The sequence below is a fragment of the Solanum lycopersicum genome, chromosome 11 (assembly GCF_036512215.1).
Source record: "Solanum lycopersicum chromosome 11, SLM_r2.1".
Taxonomy (NCBI): Eukaryota; Viridiplantae; Streptophyta; class Magnoliopsida; order Solanales; family Solanaceae; genus Solanum; species Solanum lycopersicum.
Window position 1 is genome coordinate 6,640,748 of NC_090810.1, and position 20,705 is coordinate 6,661,452.

At 31.4% G+C, this 20,705-nt stretch overlaps 2 long non-coding RNA genes across 2 annotated transcripts; one reads left to right on the forward strand and one right to left on the reverse strand.

The window, feature by feature from the left end:
- Positions 1 to 3,298: 3,298 nt before the first annotated feature.
- On the forward strand, positions 3,299 to 5,569 carry LOC101250855 (uncharacterized). The gene is made up of 3 exons (XR_011212299.1): positions 3,299 to 3,501; positions 3,623 to 3,824; positions 5,338 to 5,569. It is a non-coding gene; the product is annotated as an uncharacterized lncRNA (long non-coding RNA).
- A 13,610-nt stretch (positions 5,570 to 19,179) lies between these two features.
- LOC112940344 (uncharacterized) lies at positions 19,180 to 20,180 on the reverse strand. The gene is made up of 2 exons (XR_003244345.2): positions 20,042 to 20,180; positions 19,180 to 19,574 (listed from the first exon to the last, which is right to left on the reverse strand). It is a non-coding gene; the product is annotated as an uncharacterized lncRNA (long non-coding RNA).
- Positions 20,181 to 20,705: the final 525 nt, after the last annotated feature.

A 20,705-nucleotide genomic window follows, 5' to 3' on the forward strand; every position in this document is an offset into this window, starting at 1 on the left:
TATAACATGCAATCATGAGATGAAGTTAAAATTTTGTTTGAGCGTGCAATATAAAATTTTTGTGTTATATATTTTCTCATAAACATAAGAATCTAATAAGTTGTAAAATTATTAAAATAACATCAATTGTTTATTTAATTTTATCAAATAAACAAAAATTATAAAATCGCATGATAAATTTTGCAAATTATGTAATTGTTTCATCTAACTTTAATTTAATAAAAAAAAAACATAAATTGCAGTGTATACTAGTCTTTAATATTATCCTCCCACATAGTACAAAAAATCATCTACGTTGAATTTGCATTTCTAGATCATATGATCAAGAAGACGGACCAACATTGTTACTTTGAGTCATTTGTTGGTCATCATTCCCAACTGTATTTTCATGCTCATATACCATAAATATTTCATTACTCATCTCATAATTTCGCAAATAATTAAGTAAATTTGTACAAGTTATGACGATTTTTACTTGCATGTCAATATCATATGATTCATGCTTTGTTTCACTTTTGTACAATTGCACATGTTCAGTGCATTAATTTCGTCTTAAAATCAAACCTATTGAAAATAGTGATTATCAAACATGTATTACCAATTTTGTCATTTTTTTCATATTAAATTGCTTTAAACATTTTCATATGTAGCCAAAAGAGATTTTTTTTCAGTATTATGAAAAAAATGAAAAAAAATTTTACTCCCTGCATTCTTATATATATTTACCAAATCAATTCTTACTTAATCATTTATATTCATCAAATTTAAATAATAATTAATTTTATATTGATGAAAATAATAAATTTTTTAAAAGTAATTATGTGATTATTAATTTTATTTATATATAAAATAATTAATTAGTAGATATAAATATGAGTTGATTTTAATAAAATATAAATTTGTGAGTTAACTAATGTATTTGTAGGCTTATTATTTAGTTTTCTCCGCCTTTAGCGATAGCTTTAATTGGTTGTATTTTGACAGGTCAACTTCTATGTAGCTCATGTGATCCATGTGTATTTAATATTCTTTTTTAATAAGATTTGAAAATTTTTCGTGCATTAATATTATATATAATTAATTAAGCAGTGAGGCATAGATTTTTTTAAAAGTTTATTTCGAAAAACTTGTTATACGTTTCACCTTTTATAGTAACATATTACTCACATATATTACTTAAAAAGTAATTTATCTTAGCCCTAAAAATGACATGATTAAAAAAAATAAAAATAAAATAAAAATAGACATATCAGCTTGAAGTTAAAAAAAATAAAGTTTAATTCTCTTTTTCAACGAATCCCATGGCTCACCCCTTTTCTTCTTCACACCCCATTCATTGTCCTCTTTCCATATTCTTTGTTTTCATCACACTTTTAAATTTATTTTATCACAATCTTAAAGCACAATTATTTTTTTAATCACAAGTAGGTTTATTCGTGAATAATTGTAATTTATCTAGAAAAATTTCGATTGATTGTTTTCATTTTTTTTTTACTTTATAAAAAAATAAATTGATTGTTAATCAATTTTTGAGTTTTACTGTGATAGAAACTTTATGAGTTTGGTGGTGATGGATGATAAAAATTAAACGAGGTAATTGAAGAAGAAAAAATTGATATTAATAATGATAGTGGTGATATTTGATGTTGGATGACAAAGAAGAAGCAGAATTGAAGGTGATAGAACAAAATCGATAGCGAAAGTGGTCAAATATGATTTTTTTGATAAAATGAGAATTGAGTGGGTGAAATTTAGTGATGAAAAAGATATAATAATTAGAAAATTAAAATATAATTAGGGATTAATTAGAGAAAAATATAGTTAACAAAATAAAAGTTAATTAATAAAAAAAAAATTAAAAAAATACAATTTATAATATTACGTTGATGTAGCAAGCTAGCGTAATACACCACATAATATGAGAATGATATTACAAATATCAAGGTGGTAATAAATTTACTTTTAAATAGTATAAATATATAATATATTACTGTAATAATTTAAACGTATAATTAACTTTTCAAAACAAACTCAAAAGAGAATCTATGCTTTTTCCCAATTAATAAATGGAAAATCATGGTATAAATATTGCAAGGGGTTTTAATACCTCATTAGCATATTTGAAGACAGAGTTGTCCCTAAACATAAATTCATTTCATTTCCAATGATTTCGTGGATGATATTTTTATAAGAAATATAATAATTAAAGATTATGTTATTTACGATTTATCCAATCAAACACTATATAAAAAGTAATTTCACCTTAATTAATACAAACAATGTAGATACTCTTTCTCAATTTATATGACATGTTTCATTTTTTTGAGAGTTAAATAATTTAAGTCTGATCAGGTGTTTGCGTATGAAATTTTTATTTTTTTCTAAATAAAATTTGTCTATTTGTAAACTAAGTAGAAAGTACTATAAGTCACAATAATTGACTATTTAAAATATTTAAAAATATAAAAAAATGATGTTAAAAATAGATTAGTTTAAATCTCGAAATACGAAATGTGTCAAGGATAGTGGGAGTACGAGTATTACCAATGTTAGGAGTCGTTTGGTGAAAACATTAGGAGAAATAATTCATGTATTATATATTGTATTATTTAGTATTATGTTTGGTAAAAATTTGAACCTATGTATAATTAATCTATGGTATTAGAGGTATTATCAATACCTTCCATTTGGAGGCTTTAGTAATACATAAGATTTAATACCATGAAATAAGTTTATGCAAAGACAAAAATATCTCTCTAATCATTCTAATCCTTTTATTTATTTTCTTGATTTTATATTTTATATTTGTACTAGTAAATTTATTTAAATAACTTATTATAAATTATTTAGAAGAGTTGTTTCTTATAAATAAATCCATTACAAATAAATACAATATTTAAAATGTGAGTTTTTTAACATTTACTAATTAAAAATAAATGATTTACTCAATTTTACTATTGTTTAACGTCTTTTCGATTTTACAAGTAGATCATTTATCCTTTTCAAATTGAAATTTGACATTTTTAATTGCAATTTATTAATATGCCAATTATTTATCTTCCAATAATTCAAGTGAAAAAATAATAACGAAATTGTTCTTCACCTAACTAATAGAAGGTCATAAAAAAAATAATGTCTTCTAATAATTATCTATCTTGATCCATTACACAATAATACAAGAGTATAATTAGCATTTTTTAATATAGAATCAAATATTTATATTTAAATATAAATGAATCTTGCATTATTACCTTGCATACTAATTCTTATATTATTAATTTATGTGTTACTAATTTTTACGTTATTAATTTTTGTACCAAACTATCAGAAAAGTAGATGGGATGTTAATGAATATTTTTAATAAGACTTTCTTGCCCTTCTAAGAACAGTTGACTCTTTAGGCTTTCCCCCCTACCTTATCATATCATCTATACATTTTTACTTTTTTTTGCTAGATCTACACCTTAATTTCTCTACCAATGACTTCATATCCTCCACCAGGTAAATTAATTCCTTTCATTTCTTTGTATATTAAATAATTTTAAGCTAAGATTTAGATGATCAATTACTACTATGATTTTGTCTTCCCATCCAAATTAATGTTGATGATTGATTGTTATAGGGTATGGTGCACCACCACCACCACCAGGCGGAGGGTACTACCCTCCGCCACCAGGACCACCTAATTATCAAGGTTATTTCAATAACGATCAATGTTGTCCACCACCACCACCACCTCCTCAACATATTTACCACCACCACCACGATGATCATCACCACCACCATCACCACCATAGTGGTTGTCTATCATTTCTTAGAGGCTGGTATGTCAACTCCCCCCGCTCGTATATTATTGATATTCATTTTATTTTACATACACATGTTTGAGCGAATATGAAATTTAATTAATTAAGAGAAGAATTGTTTTTAGATCTATCAAAATTACCCTTAGAATATGGTAAAATTTAGTATATATCGATAATACTCGGATTAATCTATAAATTAAGATGAGAATGAATATTATGATTTAGGATATAATTAGTATATCCCAAGATGTCATGTACTATTTCTTGAATTTGATGTAAAAATCGAGTGTCGGTAAGTTTTTACCTATTTAAATTTTTATAAGAATATTGTTTAGAGTAAAATAGAAAATTTGAAAATTTCTAAATTTAAAAATTATTTGTTAAAAAACTGACTTAGTAAATAGGGCCATATAATAGAGGGTGTATGATATGCAATATATTATTGATATATATGTAATACCTTATTCTAGGTATATGAGAATTTAATTTGATCTCCAACTAATCTTTCGATTCAGTTGACTTTGGCTGCTGCCAAGATTTTTATTATACAGTTAAATATTATCTACTTAAATTCAGTTGGATCAAAATTGAAGTGCTATTATAATCCTTAGCGTCAAGAATTTCACATCACTAATTAAAATGATGATCGGAGTCACTTTAATATGGTTCGAATAATTTTGGTTTTTTTAATAATTAAAGTTAATTTTTAATTTGAGTTAAGTCCAATTAGATATTAAAGTAAGATATATTGTGGATCTTGTTTTTGATGTTGGGCTATAAAAGTGTACAGCGTATGTCCATCTTTAGGCTTGTGTTTGAAGAGTTGCACGTTGATGGTTTTAGAGGTGAATGAATTCTTTAATATGATTTATATTATTTTTTTTTATGAGTTATTTTTTGAAGTTGATTAAACATGGAGTTTAAGAAATAAAATGATTATTTCGAATTTTGTAATTTTAAATTAAGACATGTATATAGGGGCAGATCCACCCTTACCCAAGCGGTATCACCGCTTCATCGAAGAATTACATTTCATATAGAGATTAATTTTAATTATGTATACATATCTTTTTATACAAGCTGAAAGATTAGTCTAGTGATTAAAGTATTGTATGAGTCCTCTAGGTCAACTGTTTAAGTTCTTTTATCTTCATAATTATATATTTGTTACTACAAGAATGACAACATACCTCGGAGATTTTACATTCAAAAATCAGTAAAGACAATAAAATACAAAGTGATTCTAAGAGATCTCATACAATAATTGTAAAAACCAAATTATGGATGTACTATCACAAATTTAATGTGAAATATCAACATCCAATATGTGTGATATAAATATATTACCAATGAATATGGTGTAGCGAATAAAATTATTTTTCCTTAACTAAATGTCTTGAGGTCGAGCCAGAAACGGAACCAACCTTCTGATAGCGATTTATCTAAATCCATTTTAATTAAAAAATATTTTATATTATTTATACATGATTGTTTGTATTGGTTATCAACAAAATTTGATTGGTTGTTTCAGTTTGGCTGCTCTTTGCTGTTGCTGTATTTTGGAAGAGTGCTGCTGCTGCTGCTTTTAGTTGGTTCCAAATGTCATGTGACTGTCAAAATTGTTTTATTTACTTTATTTCTCAAAACTTTTTTAAGAATTAAAGTTTGGCTGTGTGAGGATTTTATTTCTTTTGACTATATATATGTATTTTTAATTGGAGGCAAGTTTCTGTATAATATGATTAGGGGCATTTGTTGTTTGATTTGAATCTATTATTAGTTAAAATTAAAATATAATTAATCTAATCATTTTTTCAAAATTTCTAAAATCAAATCAGATCAAATGAAAAAGATAATCATCAGTTTTGTTATTGTTGATTTGGTTCAGTTTAATAATTTTTTTGAGACACAAATTAAACACTCAGTATATGAATAATCCACAAGAAAGCTATTGCATGTCGGTTCAATGAAATAATTAAGAAATACTGAAGTTATTATTACACAAACAAAATGATAAAATTAAGAGAAAATATGACTATCTTATATAAGGTAGGATAGGTAAAGACTAATGTCACGACCCAAAATGATTCGTGAGTGGCACCCATACTTACCTCCTTAGGTGCGCGAACCAACACATCTAAACCCCAACATGTACCAACAGTGCAACTATAATAATATAAATAATGCGGAAGCTCCAAAAGATACTAAGCAACCAATTTAAATAGGTTTCTAAAAGTTTAATACTTATCATCCCCAAAATCTGGAAGTCATCACATCAAGAACATCTATCCTCAAACTACCAAGTCTAAGAGTATTTAAGAAACAAAAATAAGTAAAAAGACGATCCATGTCCGAAATTTAAAGACGTCAAGACGTGAATGAGAGAATCCAGCACGAGCTAGAAATAATAGCTCACCCTGAACTCTGATGTGTTGGAGACGGACTAGAGCTGAGGGCGAGTCGAAGTCGATGGTACACTTGCTGCACTCCACAAAAGAACAAAAGAACAAAGAGGAAAAATACAAGTAGGGGTTAGTACAAGGAACACGTACTGAGTAGGTATCATCGGCCAACTCAAAATAGAAATCAATATGTATAAAACAATAGTATAAAATCAACTACAATACTTAACGGGTGGCAAACAACAAACACATGAACCATTGACAACAACACCATACTAGGTACACCATCAATCACAATATCAAGCACACCTATGAGAACTCATGCCTCCACACCATACTCATTTGGAAAATGGGTTCTTTGAGATTAAGTATATTAAGTTACTTCAAGATTTCTTGCATTTAATGTTATTGTGTCGGAACGTGACACTCCGATCCCATAATACCATGTCGGAACGTGACACTCCGATCCAATAATACCGTGTCGGAACGTGACACTCCGATCCAATTATCTCAATATTTTATTTCACCAAGCCTTCTTTATTCAAGGCGTCATTTTACTAGAGAGGGTTTAAGATTTGAAATTCAACAATCTCATAATTTTAGGTCAACCACAAACCGCACAATTCAAAACATACAACCACACAATCAAGTACGTAGTAGACTCTACAGTATCACTCAATACATAACAATCGCTATTTAGAGTTTATCTATCAAATAGAAATAAACCATAACCTACCTCCACGGAAGAATCGAAGTCAGAAAAACTACTTCTTCAATGCCTTTCCTTTCCTTAATGCCTCTGAACGTTTTCAATCTGAAGGAACAACGCTTTTAAATATTGCAGGTAGGGTTTCTCGCCTAACTCTTGTTTCTTTTTTTTTTTTTAAATCTACTCTTAATTATTATATAAGATAATTATAAAAGTGTGAAAGTGATCCACTATTAATTATAATATTATTTTCTTAACCACTAACTAAATAAATTAGTAAAACTACCCATTAATTTCATAGTTATAATTATGAATAGTCCAAACCCAATTAGAACTCATTGAAAAATATTTTATGTAACACAAGGCTTTAGCACTCGAAACGACCAAAAGAGTCGTTACAATAGATACCAATTTACCCATTATTCGTCCTCGAACGATAAAAAAGAAAGGCGGGGGCGAGAAAGAGTACCTGAATCCGTAAAAAGATGTGGATATCTTTCTTGCATATCAACCTCACTCTCCCAAGTGGACTCTTTAACTGGCCGATTCTTCCACTGAACCTTGATAGATGCAATCTCCTTTGATCTCAACTTGCGGACCTCCCTATCTAGAATAGCAACAGGCTCCTCCTCATAAGAAAGATTCTCATCAAGAAGAACTGAATCCCAACGAATAATGTAGTTTCCATCACCATGGTATTTTTTCAGCATAAACACATGAAATACTGGGTGCACTCCTGACAGTCCTGGAGGCAAGGCTAATTCATAGGCCACCTCCCCCACGCACTTAAGTACTTCAAATGGTCCAATATACCTCGGAATAAGCTTACCCCGCTTACCAAACCGCATCACACCTTTCATAGGTGAAACCTTCAGCAAGACTTGCTCACCCTCCATAAAATCCAAGTCTCTAACCTTTCGATTTGCATATTACTTCTGCCTACTCTGAGCTGCTAAAATCTTTTCTTGAATAAATTTCACTTTCTTTAGTGATTCCCTCAAAAGATCAGTACCCCAAGGTCTAACCTCAAATGAATCAAACCAACCAATGGGGGACCTACATCTCCTCCCATACAATGCCTCAAATGGGGCCATATCAATACTCGAATGATAGCTATTGTTGTACGAAAACTCTGCTAAGGGTAAGAATTTATCCCAATGACCACCAAAATCTATCACACACGCACGAAGCATATCCTCCAACACTTGAATTGTTCGCTCTGACTGCCCATCGTTCTGAGGGTGGAATGCAGTACTAAGATCCAATGTAGTACCTAATTCAACATGTAGGGTCCTCCAAAATTTAGAAGTAAATTGCGTACCTCTATCTGATATGATGGAAAGTGGAACTCCATGCAATCGAACAATCTCCGATATATAGAGCTTGGCTAACTTCTCTGCATTGTAAGTCATCTTGACCTGAATAAAGTGAGCAGACTTAGTTAACCCGTCAACAATTACCCAAATAGAATCAAACTTACCCAATGTCTTTGGAAGACCAACTACAAAATCCATTGCAATTCTTTCCCACTTCCATTCAGGAAAGAGCATTCTCAAAAGTGTACCTCCAGGCCTCTAATGTTCATACTTTACCTGCTGACAATTTGGGCATTGGGCAACAAAATCAACAATGTCCCGCTTCATTCTACTCCACCAATAATGTTGCCTTAGATCACGATACATCTTGGTTGCACCAGGATGTATAGAATACCTCGAACTATGAGTCTCTGTAAGAATAATGTGAATCAAATCATCTACACGGGGCACACATACTCTTACCTTAATCCTCAAGACGCCTTCTTCATCAATTACTGCCTCTTTAGCCTCTCCTCCAATACCATATCTCAAATTCGGCTCAGCTTCTCATCAGCAAACTATTTTCCCTTTATCTTGTCAAGAAATGAAGATTTTGCCTCCACACAGGCCAAAAATCCTCCTTTCTCCAGTACTTCCAGCCTCATAAAGTCATTAGCCAGAATCTGAACCTCTCTAGCCAATGGGCGTCTAGAAACTTGTAAGTGGGCTAAACTACCCATGCTCCCTGCTTTTCTACTTAAAGCATCTGCCACAACATTAACTTTTCCTAGGTGATATAAAATAGTAATATCATAGTCTTTCAATAGTTCCATCCACCTCCTCTGCCTCAAATTTAAATCTTTCTGAGTAAAGACATATTGTAAACTACGATGATCTGTATAAACTTCACACTTGACCCCATATAGATAATGTCTCTATTGCCTTAATGCAAATACAACTGCAGTCAACTCCAGATCATGGGTCAAATAGTTACGTTCATGCACTTTCAATTGCCTCGAAGCATAAGCAATTACATTCCTCTCCTGCATTAGCACTTCACCCAAACCAGAATAAGATGCATCACAATAAACAATAAAATTCTTACCTTCCACTGGCAAGGTAAGAATTGGTGCAGTAGTCAACAAGGTCTTAAGTTTCTGGAAGCTTTCTTCACATTCGTTCGACCATACAAATGGAACATTCTGCTTAGTCAAATTTGTCAACTGGAAGCAATAAAAGAAAATCCCTTGACGAATCGACGGTAGTAGCTAGCTAAACCAACAAAGCTCCTTACCTCTGAAACATTAGTAGGTCTTACCCAATTTTTCACTGCTTCAATCCTAGAAGGATCCACCATCACTCTATCCTTAGAAACCACGTGCCCCAAGAAGGACACTGAATCTAGCCAAAACTCACACTTGGAGAATTTGGCATAAAAGCCTTTTCTCCCTCAACAACTCCAATACTACTCTCAAATGCTCCTCATGTTCTTTTCTGCTCTTTGAGTATATTAGTATATCATCAATAAATACAATAACAAAGAGATTCAGATATGGCCCTATCACCTGTCTGTCCATTGCCCCTACCAAGCTGCGCTGCAGTAGTTCCAACTTGCCCGCCACCCCGACTGAATTGGTGACCACCATTACCTTGGCCACCACGTCCTCCAGTATAGCGGCCTCTACCATGACCACCTCTACCTCTAACTACTGGGGGTCTGTAACTCTATTTTGGACAATATTTCCTAATATGTCTAGCCTCTCCATATCCATAACAATTCCTGGAGTCAAGTATAGGTCTCTGTGAAAATGACGAAGTCTGGAGATAACCTCCAAACTCAGAAAAAGGCTGACTGGTCTGCGACGGACCCCCAGCTGAAGCCTGCAATGAAGACTGAATATGACGGGCTGGATAACCTCCTGAACTCTGCCCTCTGGAGTAAGAACCACTAAACTCACCTCCCTTACGAAACTTCTTAAATGTCAATGCTGTGGTAAAGTCGTATGGCTTCACCCCCTCTACCTCTATCACAAAATCAACCACTTCCTGAAAGGATTTTACTGCAGCAGTACCTGTAAGGCTGGAATCTGCAAATCTGACCTCAATCCTTTCACAAAGCGACGAATCCGCTCTTGTGGACTGAAGCAAAGCTGAGTGGCATACCTGGATAGTGCACGAAATTTAGCCTCATAAGCAACAACAAACATCCTTAATTGCTCTAGGCTCAGGAACTCATCTCTCCTCCTATCCCTCAAAGTCCGGGGTATACTTCTCCATAAATAAGCTAGAAAATGATGCCCAAGTCATAGGTGGTGCCTGTGCTGGTTGATACTCAACATACGACCGCCACCACATTTTGGCATCCCCTGAAACTGATAGGTCAAAAACTCAACACCGAATCGTTCTACTATGTCCATCTTATGTAGCAGCTCATGACAATCAACCAGAAAATCATAGGCATCTTCAGATTCAGCACCCTTGAAAACTGGAGGTTTCAACTTTAAGAACTTAATGAAAAGTTCATGCTGGTCACTTGTCATTATAGACCCTGTAGTCAATTGAGAAAACGTGCCTACTTCCAATGATGCATCCATGCGGGGAGCCATAGCAGTTGCATGTTGTACTCCCTGAACCTGAGGTACTGGTGCAGAAAACACTAGAGGTGTCTGGCCCTGATCAGATAACCCGCTAAGATAAGTAATAACCTGATTAATCATCTCTGGGGTAGGCTGAGGTGGTACTTCCTTATCCTGAACCTGCTCATTTTCCCCTTCCTCACCCTCTCTCACTACCTCAACAGTCGGTAGAGGAGTCACTGCTCTATTCCTAGCTGGACCAGGTGTTTGTTCTCTGCCTCTAGTGGGATTTCTCCTGCGACCTCTACCACGGTCTCTTGCCACTGCTCCTCCTCGAGTTACAGCCCCAATGGTTGGCTCAGACGCACCTTGTCTTGCCGGTGTTGGTGTTGGCACAGTTGTTACTCTAGTTCTAACCATATGCGAAATAGAGTGAGGATGTCAGATACCAATTTGTATCACCTAGATACCAATTGGATCCAAGTAATAGCATGAAAGAAAGAAAGAATGGAGTTTTCCTAAAGTCCTATAGCCTCTCGAAGAAAAGTAAAGGCGTCCCCATACCGTTCCTCAAGACTCTACTAGACTTGTCATTGTGTGATGAGACCAACAAACCTAATGCTCTGATACCAAGTTTGTCACGACCCAAAATGATTCGTGAGTGGCACCCATACTTACCTCCTTAGGTGCGCGAACCAACACATCTAAACCCCAACATGTACCAACAGTGCAACTATAATAATATAAATAATGCGAAAGCTCCAAAAGATACTAAGCAACCAATTTAAATAAGTTTCTAAAAGTTTAATACTTATCATCTCCAAAATCTGGAAGTCATCACATCAAGAACATCTATCCTCAAACTACCAAGTCTAAGAGTATTTAAGAAACCAAAATAAGTAAAAAGACGATCCATGTCCGAAATTCAAAGACGTCAAGACGTGAATGAGAGAATCCAGCACGAGCTAGAAATAATAGCTCACCCTGAACTCTGATGTGTTGGAGACGGACTAGAGCTGAGGGCGAGTCGAAGTCGATGGTACACTTGCTGCACTCCACAAAAGAACAAAGAGGAAAAATACAAGTATGGGTTAGTACAAGGAACACGTACTGAGTAGGTATCATCGGCCAACTCAAAATAGAAATCAATATGTATATTAAGTTAAGTATATGAAGTGTATATTAAGTTACTTCAAGATTTCTTGCATTTAATGTTATTGTGTCGGAACGTGACACTCCGATCCCATAATACCGTGTCGAAACGTGACATTCCGATCCAATAATATCGTGTCGGAACGTGACACTCCGATCCAATTATCTCAATATTTTATTTCATCAAGCCTTCTTTATTCAAGGCGTCATTTTACTAGAGAGGGTTCAAGATTTGAAATTCAACAATCTCATAATTTTAGGCCAACCACAAACCACACAATCCAAAACATACAACCACACAATCAAGTACGTAGTAGACTCTACAATATCACTCAATACATATCAATCGTTATTTAGAGTTTATCTATCAAATAGAAATAAACCATAACCTACCTCCACCGAAGAATCGAAGTCAAGAAAACTACTTCTTCAATGCCTTTCCTTTCCTTAATGCCTCTGAACGTTTTCAATCTGAAGGAACAACGCTTTCAAATATTGTAGGTAGGGTTTCTCGCCTAACTCTTGTTTCCCTTTTTTTAAAAATCTACTCTTAATTATTATATAAGATAATTATAAAAGTGTGAAAGTGATCCACTATTAATTATAATATTATTTTCTTAACCACTAACTAAATAAATTAGTAAAACTACCCCATTAATTTTATAGTTATAATTATGAATAGTCCAAACCCAATTAGAACCCATTGAAAAATATTTTATGAAACACAAGGCTTTAGCACTCGAAACGACCAAAAGAGTCGTTACAATAAAATAATTAAGAAATAATGAAGTTATTATTACACAAACAAAATGATACAATTAAGAGAAAATATGAATATCTTATATAAGGTAGGATAGGTAAAGACTAATCGATTTTTATAAATCAATTTTTATTTGGTTTAGTTTGATTCTATTTTATATTAAAATTGATAATATCTAGTTGAATTTTGATTTGGTTCAAGAAAATGAAAGAATAACTGACGTGAATAGATAAATTATACAATTTTTTATAATTATTTATAAACAATATATTATTTTATATTAAAACCTTTATTTATTATATATATGTTTTCATTAAAATTTATATAAGAAAACAAAAAAAGGCCGAAATAAAGAGTTAGCAAAATGGACAACGTTTTTATACATATTGGATTAACTAATTATTGATAAAACAAGGTAGCAAATACGAAGACAAAGGTGTTATTTGCTCAAGATGAATGATGTTTTGTGAGACTAATTGATACTATAAAGTTAAATACAATTGAAGTTCTGATATAAGAATTATAATTAAAATCTAAAGTGGCATTAATACGATTCTTTTATTTTTAATGAATTGTTGGCTTCTTTTCCCTTTCGAATGAATCATTTGATACCAAATATGTTATTTTTATTTTTATTTCGATTTTGACCTATAATCGATCCAAATGAACCCATAAATGACATACATGGCAATATATCATATACCTAAGTTGATATCATAGAAAACTATATGCTTTTTTCATGAAAGAATGGATTGTTTATCATAGATTACTGAGTGTTATTTTAATGAAGGAATAAATCAATTTTCTACTATATCATATTATTATATCATGTATATCATGTGAATATTATAGTATATTGCAAGCCTTTGCTACTGATTTGATAAACTAAATGCTTGATTATTGTTTATTGAGATATAGAAGCATTGCAATATAACATTTAACATATTGTAATGCTTCTAAATATAACATTTAATACTCTTTTGGTAAATGAGTATAATTCAAAATGAAGCCCAAGTATATAACTAACTTTGGAATTTAGATGGACATAACTTAAGGAGAACAAATGTGCAACTAACCACTTTATGAACGTTAATCAAGTTTGAGTTGTCATTCTTTATAATTAATTAAAGCTAAGTCACCTTTTATCTCGAAAGGAAAAATTATTTATATACAAACTTATTTTTTTAATTTTTTTCCCCATCATTTGAAAAAATTATAAAAATTCTTAGTCTCTCCCATTTCTGGATACATCACTTTACACTATGTATCGGGACGTATATGACATATCAAGACATTGACTGCGGTATCTGAAATAGAGACGCGATATATCGGGAGGTACATGATGTATCGAAATATTGAGTGATGTTTTTAAAATTGAGATGCGATTTATCAGAATGTCAAGGGATGTATCCGAAACCGAACGCGATGTATTGAGACGTTTTGAGATGTATTCGATTCTGGCAAATTAAAGGAATTTTTGTAATTTGAAAAAATAATTGCCGAAAATGACCTGAGTACCATAACACTTGTCGAAAATGACCTCGACATCACAAATACCTACCAAAAATGACCTCGACATAATAACACTTGTTAAAAATGACCTCAACATCATGACCTTCACATGTCTCATCATGTAGTTTAACAATCAATGCACACAAGTAATATCACACCACACAGAAGAGATGACAACAATGTATGCAATCAAGTCCACATTCATGCTATCAAGCATTTCATCAATCAATCATATAAGGGCCATCACAAAGAAATTCACAAGCATTATGATCGACACCTAACTTTTAATTTAATCCATTTTATTCTTGAGCTTAATCAAGTGGAAAAATAAATCTCTCACATCATTCTCATTCTTCCCGACACACAAACAATGAAGGGAATTCACGAATCCTACTAGATTACAAGAATTAGGAGATCACTTGTCTTATTTCAATCAATTATTAGTAACCCAATGAGTCTTCCCCTACCAACCAACGTCCAAAGCCACACAATTTATATAAATCTATTCACAATAAATCGTTGTAAACAACAATACCCACTTCAAATACTTTGAAATATGGGTCGATCAACTAAAAATCCAATTTAATAAAGAAGGTTTGAAGTCAAAATTTAATATTTAAATCATTTCAAAAAAAAACTCAAAATCAGTTCACAATGCCATTCAAGTTTAGAACTTGAATTTTTGAAAAACCTTGTTATTAACCAATCAAAATCCCATTTTTGATGTTAATATCCATAAATAATAAAAGGAAAATAAAGTTTTAGAATCATAAAAGCTTACCCAGATAATTTAGCACAAAAATCACTTCAAAAATTGCCTCGAAGGATTTCCCAAGCTCAAAAGTGAACCCCATGAAAGTGGGGACCTTGGATTTCGTGAACATCGCGATTTTACAACCAATGGTTCGCTTAAGCGAACCTCGCCTAACTGTCTTTCACTTTCACGAACAGGGTCTCACTTCTACGATCCTCGTGATCGCGAAAGCGAAGCACTCTGGTACCAAAAAAACAAGCCAACTCCCAAAATATTGAAAAGACCCTCAAAATTTGTTCGAAACTCCTTATATACAAACACTTATGCAAATCAATTACCCTCGAAGTCCCGAACGCAATTTACCGTTGATACACAGATCATAGGTCTCTTTGACCCGACATATGTGGAAATCACAAGAAACTAACTCTACACCTAAAATGACTAAAACACATCTAGACCTTTAAGGACGTTACCTAGGTCTAAAATTATCCCCCAAACTCAACATAATTCTCTAAATTCTAATTCGATCATCCGAATCCCCAATGTTGATCAAAGTCCGCCCAAAGGCTGAATTTTCAAAATTTCACTACTTAGGACCTCAAATCCTCAGAAGGAATCCAAATCTAAACAAACAACTCACACGGGTGAGATTCCCTATTTCGAGACGGATGGAACCGATGAAATTTCATTTGCTCCCAAAACTTCAAAAGACACCAAAAACTATTCTTTAAATATTATTAGCCTTTTAAACTCAAGTCTTACCAAATTTTTAACTTAAAACCCAAAGTTCAAAACTAATTTTCAAAATTGAATCAAACAGACTAAAAGTCGATATCTTGAGAAGCAAAACGGTAAAGTTTGACAACTTTTCAAAAATAATCTACTAGATCATTACATTTTTACTACTTTCGAACGATTTATCTTAATTTTGTTGGATTAAAGTTTTAGCAACTATTCTTGTGTACCAATTCTTTGAAAGTTTTGTCTTAATAATCTTTGAGTGCCAATTATTTGAGAGTAATGAAGGGATATGAAACAAAATGTATTACTAATGTACCACCAATAGTACTTACAAGTTACAACATATATAATAATAACAATATTAATGATATATGTATTCCTTTTATTTATTTTTTTAGCTTAAAAGATACCTACAGCTTGTTTGCCAGACAAACCAATTACATCAATTGTGGAGAATATACCAAAGCATAAGAGACTATTTAATTATAAGTTGACAATCACTATTTTGTCTAAGCTATAAATTGATAATATCAATTTAGAGAATCTTTCATATAATAATAATATGAAGTGTGTAACTTTTGACTTGACTTCCCAAACACCATTTTTTTATTCTTAATTATTATTCGAAAAATCTTATATACAATTCCAAATTATCTTCATTAAAATTGTGTTTGTACTTCCAAACTTACCAATGACGTAAGTTTTCATATTTATAATTTCGGAGTCTACATGATTGCCTATTTTATTATTCCTCTATTCCTTGATTAATTTTCGAAAAAATTATTTAGATGAGTGTCTTTAATAAATAATTATTAATTTTAGTGATATTTTTTATTTATTACTATTTATAACAATATTATGTTAGATCTGTTATATGTATTAAAAGTGAATCAAGTATGTAATATATATGTATTATAACTATTTTTGATAATGTACTATATTTGTTTGGTAAGAAATTGACATATTCTATTTTTTGCGTTAAAATGTGTGATAAATGTATTATCTATCAATAAAACTTATATTATATGTGAATAATAAATGTTCCTTATAATATGTATTAAAACTGTATTATAAATATATTAAAAGTGCTCAAGTGAAAAAAATATCATTACTAAATATGATAAATATTTTTTATTTATAATATATTTATGTAAGTTTCTCTTAATTATTTTACCTAATAGGCGTTAGGCGTTCGATTACATAATATTCAAAAAAAAAAAAAGGTTTAATAAAGGTATTTAAACCTACATTAATTAACCTGATCAAAAGTGTGAGTTTTTTAAGTGAAAAAATATCATTTGAAACTACTCAATATCACTTTGTCAAACTTAAAATTCATTTCAAATTCATTTTTCTTTTTAAAGTTCAGTTTCAACCTATAATCAAACATTGTCTTGATTATTTCTTTTAAATAAATAAATAGGAAAAATAATTCATGTCCAAATGGCCCTCAATGATCTTAAATTGATTTATCAAACATATATAAGCTTATCATTAATCTTTTATTTTCCTTACATCGTAATATAAACAATGACTAATTTTTTGAAGCATAGTCAGAATTAATTTTTGTTTCTGCGTTTTGAATGGACATTTTGGACGAATTAAATAATTTTTTAAAACATAATATAAGGTTCAAATTAAACTACTGAATTTTGTTAAATCTGCAATCAACATTATGACTTCATCACTGCTTTAAAGTAAGTGGTCGAGCTAAATGCGATGAAGGGTTTTTTATTGAATTTTCTCGTCGATTCAGTATTATATCGTTACAAATAAGTAAAATAATTTCTTGAATCTATGTGTAACAATTGAATTCTCTCGATAGATAGGTTTATTTAGCCCACAACAACTTCGTATTTTTTAAATCTTCTAATTGAAGATTTATTTTCTTTTTACATATATGAAATACGCGTTCTCTTTTACAAAAGGAAATGAAAAAGAAATTTCCATAAATCTTGTTGTATTATAAAGCTAGTCACATCATGAAGAGAAAATTATTCTTTTTATTATTTGCAAACATATTGTAAAATCTAACCTTTTAAATTAAAGCTAATCCATTTATATCGACAACATGTCCACATTCCCTTTTGCTCAAAGGAATGTAAAGTAAAATTAACTTTATTACTATGAGATACTACTACACTTCATTTCATTTTGGTTTGGTAAAATTATTAATTGGAATACAAATTACAATAAAAATATTATCAGTAGGTTTAGGCTTAGAAATTCATGTGGAAATCTCACATCTAGGATTAGAGAAATTAAGGATTGTATTAATTGTATTGATGTATTAATGAAAAACAATGTTAAGTACATACTCCTTATATAGGAGGAGAATTGTAGAATCATAATTAACTATACTTCGAGTCCTACTACAATACCTATTATTACTATAATAATAATAATAATAATGCAATTATAAATAATCTAAATCCTAGTTGTACTATAATTCTGATAGTAATCTAATCCTAGTCGTAATATAATTCTAATCCTAATATAAGTAGTCTAATCTTAGTGCGACTCTAACTCTACAGTAGTGTTGTAAATTCGTCAGTCAGATTTGTTGGACATGTTCCAATCATCAGCTTCCTTTCTTCATCAACACTTGCTGCAGAAACATCAGTCAGATGCATTGGACATGTTCCTTTGATATGTTCTAATCGTCAACTTCCTTCTTTTTCAACACTTCCCTTCAAGCTAGTGAGTAGATGAACGGTTACTCCTAGCTTGTTTGCTTTGAATATCCAGCACAAAAAAAACTTTGAATACCCAGCAAAACTTGTTTTGTCAATGCTTCGATATATTGATGATGTTGTTTTTGAATATCCAGCAAAAAAAACTTTGAATATCCAACAAAAACTTGTTCTGTCAATGGTTTGGTATGTTATTGTTGTTGTTTCCTCTTCCCCAGCCTTTTTGGGCAGATACTACCATGTAATGGTTTTGTTGTGATACTTTTTCTTCCTCTTCCCTTATATCAAAGCCTGTAAGAGCATTAACAAATTAATTAAGGGTGGGATATGGTGACTTACCTACACCTCTAGCAAAATTAATCGCTTTTGTTACTTGAAGATAAGTTTCTTCCAAGCATTCCCACATCTCCTTGGCAGTTGAGCATCAGTTAAGGTGCTTGAGATTCAACTTCTTAAAAACACATCTTTCTCTTTCCAATCATCAATAGTGTCACTATCTTTTACATCCTTCTTAGCAGCTACAACTTTCCAATAGTTTGTACAGTGGAACAACAACTTTTACTTGGTTCACTCTCTGTGATATGAATCAATTGGGATATATGTGTCCTCTTTATGAGGTAGTAAGTTTAGTGGAGCAAGCGACAATTATTTGGTGAAGTGAGGAGGTTGACATGGTTTTGGTAGAAGGGGTCATTGCAACATGTGATTTTTTTTAATCAATACTCTGAGAACGGAAAGCTTTTAAGCTCTGATACCATGTAGAAATATCACATTTAGGATTAGAGAAATCAAGGAATATATTGATTGTATTGAGGAAAAATAATGTTAAGTACATACTCCTTATATAGGAGAGAATTGTAGAGTCATAAGTTAACAGTACTTAGGTTCCTACTAAAATACCTATTATTACTATAATAATAATAAATCTAAACTCTAGTTGTACTATAATTCTGATAGTAATTTAATCCTAGTCGTAATATAATTCTAATCCTAATATAAGTAGTCTAATTCTAGTGCAACTTTAACTCTACAACAGTGTTATAAACTCGTCAGTCAGCTTCGTTGGACCTGTTTTTTTGATATGTTCCAATCGTCAACATCCTTTCTTCATCAACAACTAAACTTCTTCATCAACAACTAAACTTCCTTCTGCTTCAATAGGAGCATCTCCAGCCTAAAATAGAATATCATTAACCCTTTTCATATTTATTTTTTCTTATGTATCTCTATTTATTTATTATTTTTGGATCATGAGGATTTCTAACATTATATTAGAATTTTAAAAAAGAACTTCTTTTTCATATTTATAAATTTTGTTTTCGAAATAGTTTCAAGATTTATAATCTATCAACAAAGCTTTTGGGAAGCTTAAAGTTTGCTTTTAAATTGTTTAATTTAGAAAGTTGAGATAAGCCCAACGGAATTCATAAAAATCTCACTCAATTTAACCCAAGAACAACATTCATTCGCAAAATCCTGATTATAACAATCCAATATGACACCATTGATTAAAAAAAATGAAGTAAAATCTTAAGAATTCATCAAGAACCTATACAAATTATTTCATGGATGATTTACGGAAAGAAATACATATTTGGTGTGAAGATGAACATATCCATCAATATGAGAAACCTCACATACCTTGAAAGAACCACGTTGTTGACAATTTCCCCAAAAACCTTGAAGAACTTCTTGACCCCTTTTCCTTTTGAGCTTTCCCTAACTTGCTTAAACATTTTTTTTTGAGAGATTAAAAACTGAAATCAATCCGCTTAGATCTCTATTTGGGCGAGTCAAAATGTGTGGGCTTAACGGGGTAAGGAAAATACCAAAATATCCCTCCTTTAAATGGATAAACAGTTATATCTAGAGAGGTTGTACTCAAATGGGCATATCTCCTTCATCCAAACTCAGAATTTAGCAAATTCAGTGGCGTTGGAAAGAGGACTCAACGACCTTTGATTTGATACCTCATGATCCACGTAAAACATCATGTGCTAAAAGTTATGATCGTTTGAAGTTCACCCAAAACTTACAAACTTGCATGACACTAAATTTGGTTCTTTCTAAGCCCAAGGTATTAATTATTACATGTTTAATCTTCAAGATCACTATTAGAATATTCTTCCATTTTTTACCCATCATTTAGGTTTTCTATGTAGTGAGTTCAAGAAACGCGGGGGAGAGAGAGGGGGGGGGGGGGGGGGATACTTAATGAAAAGGGCTTCTAGTAAAAATAAATAGAAAAGAGATTAACTTTTGTAAATTAAATGAAAAAGGGGTTGATATATTCTCAACTTGTGAT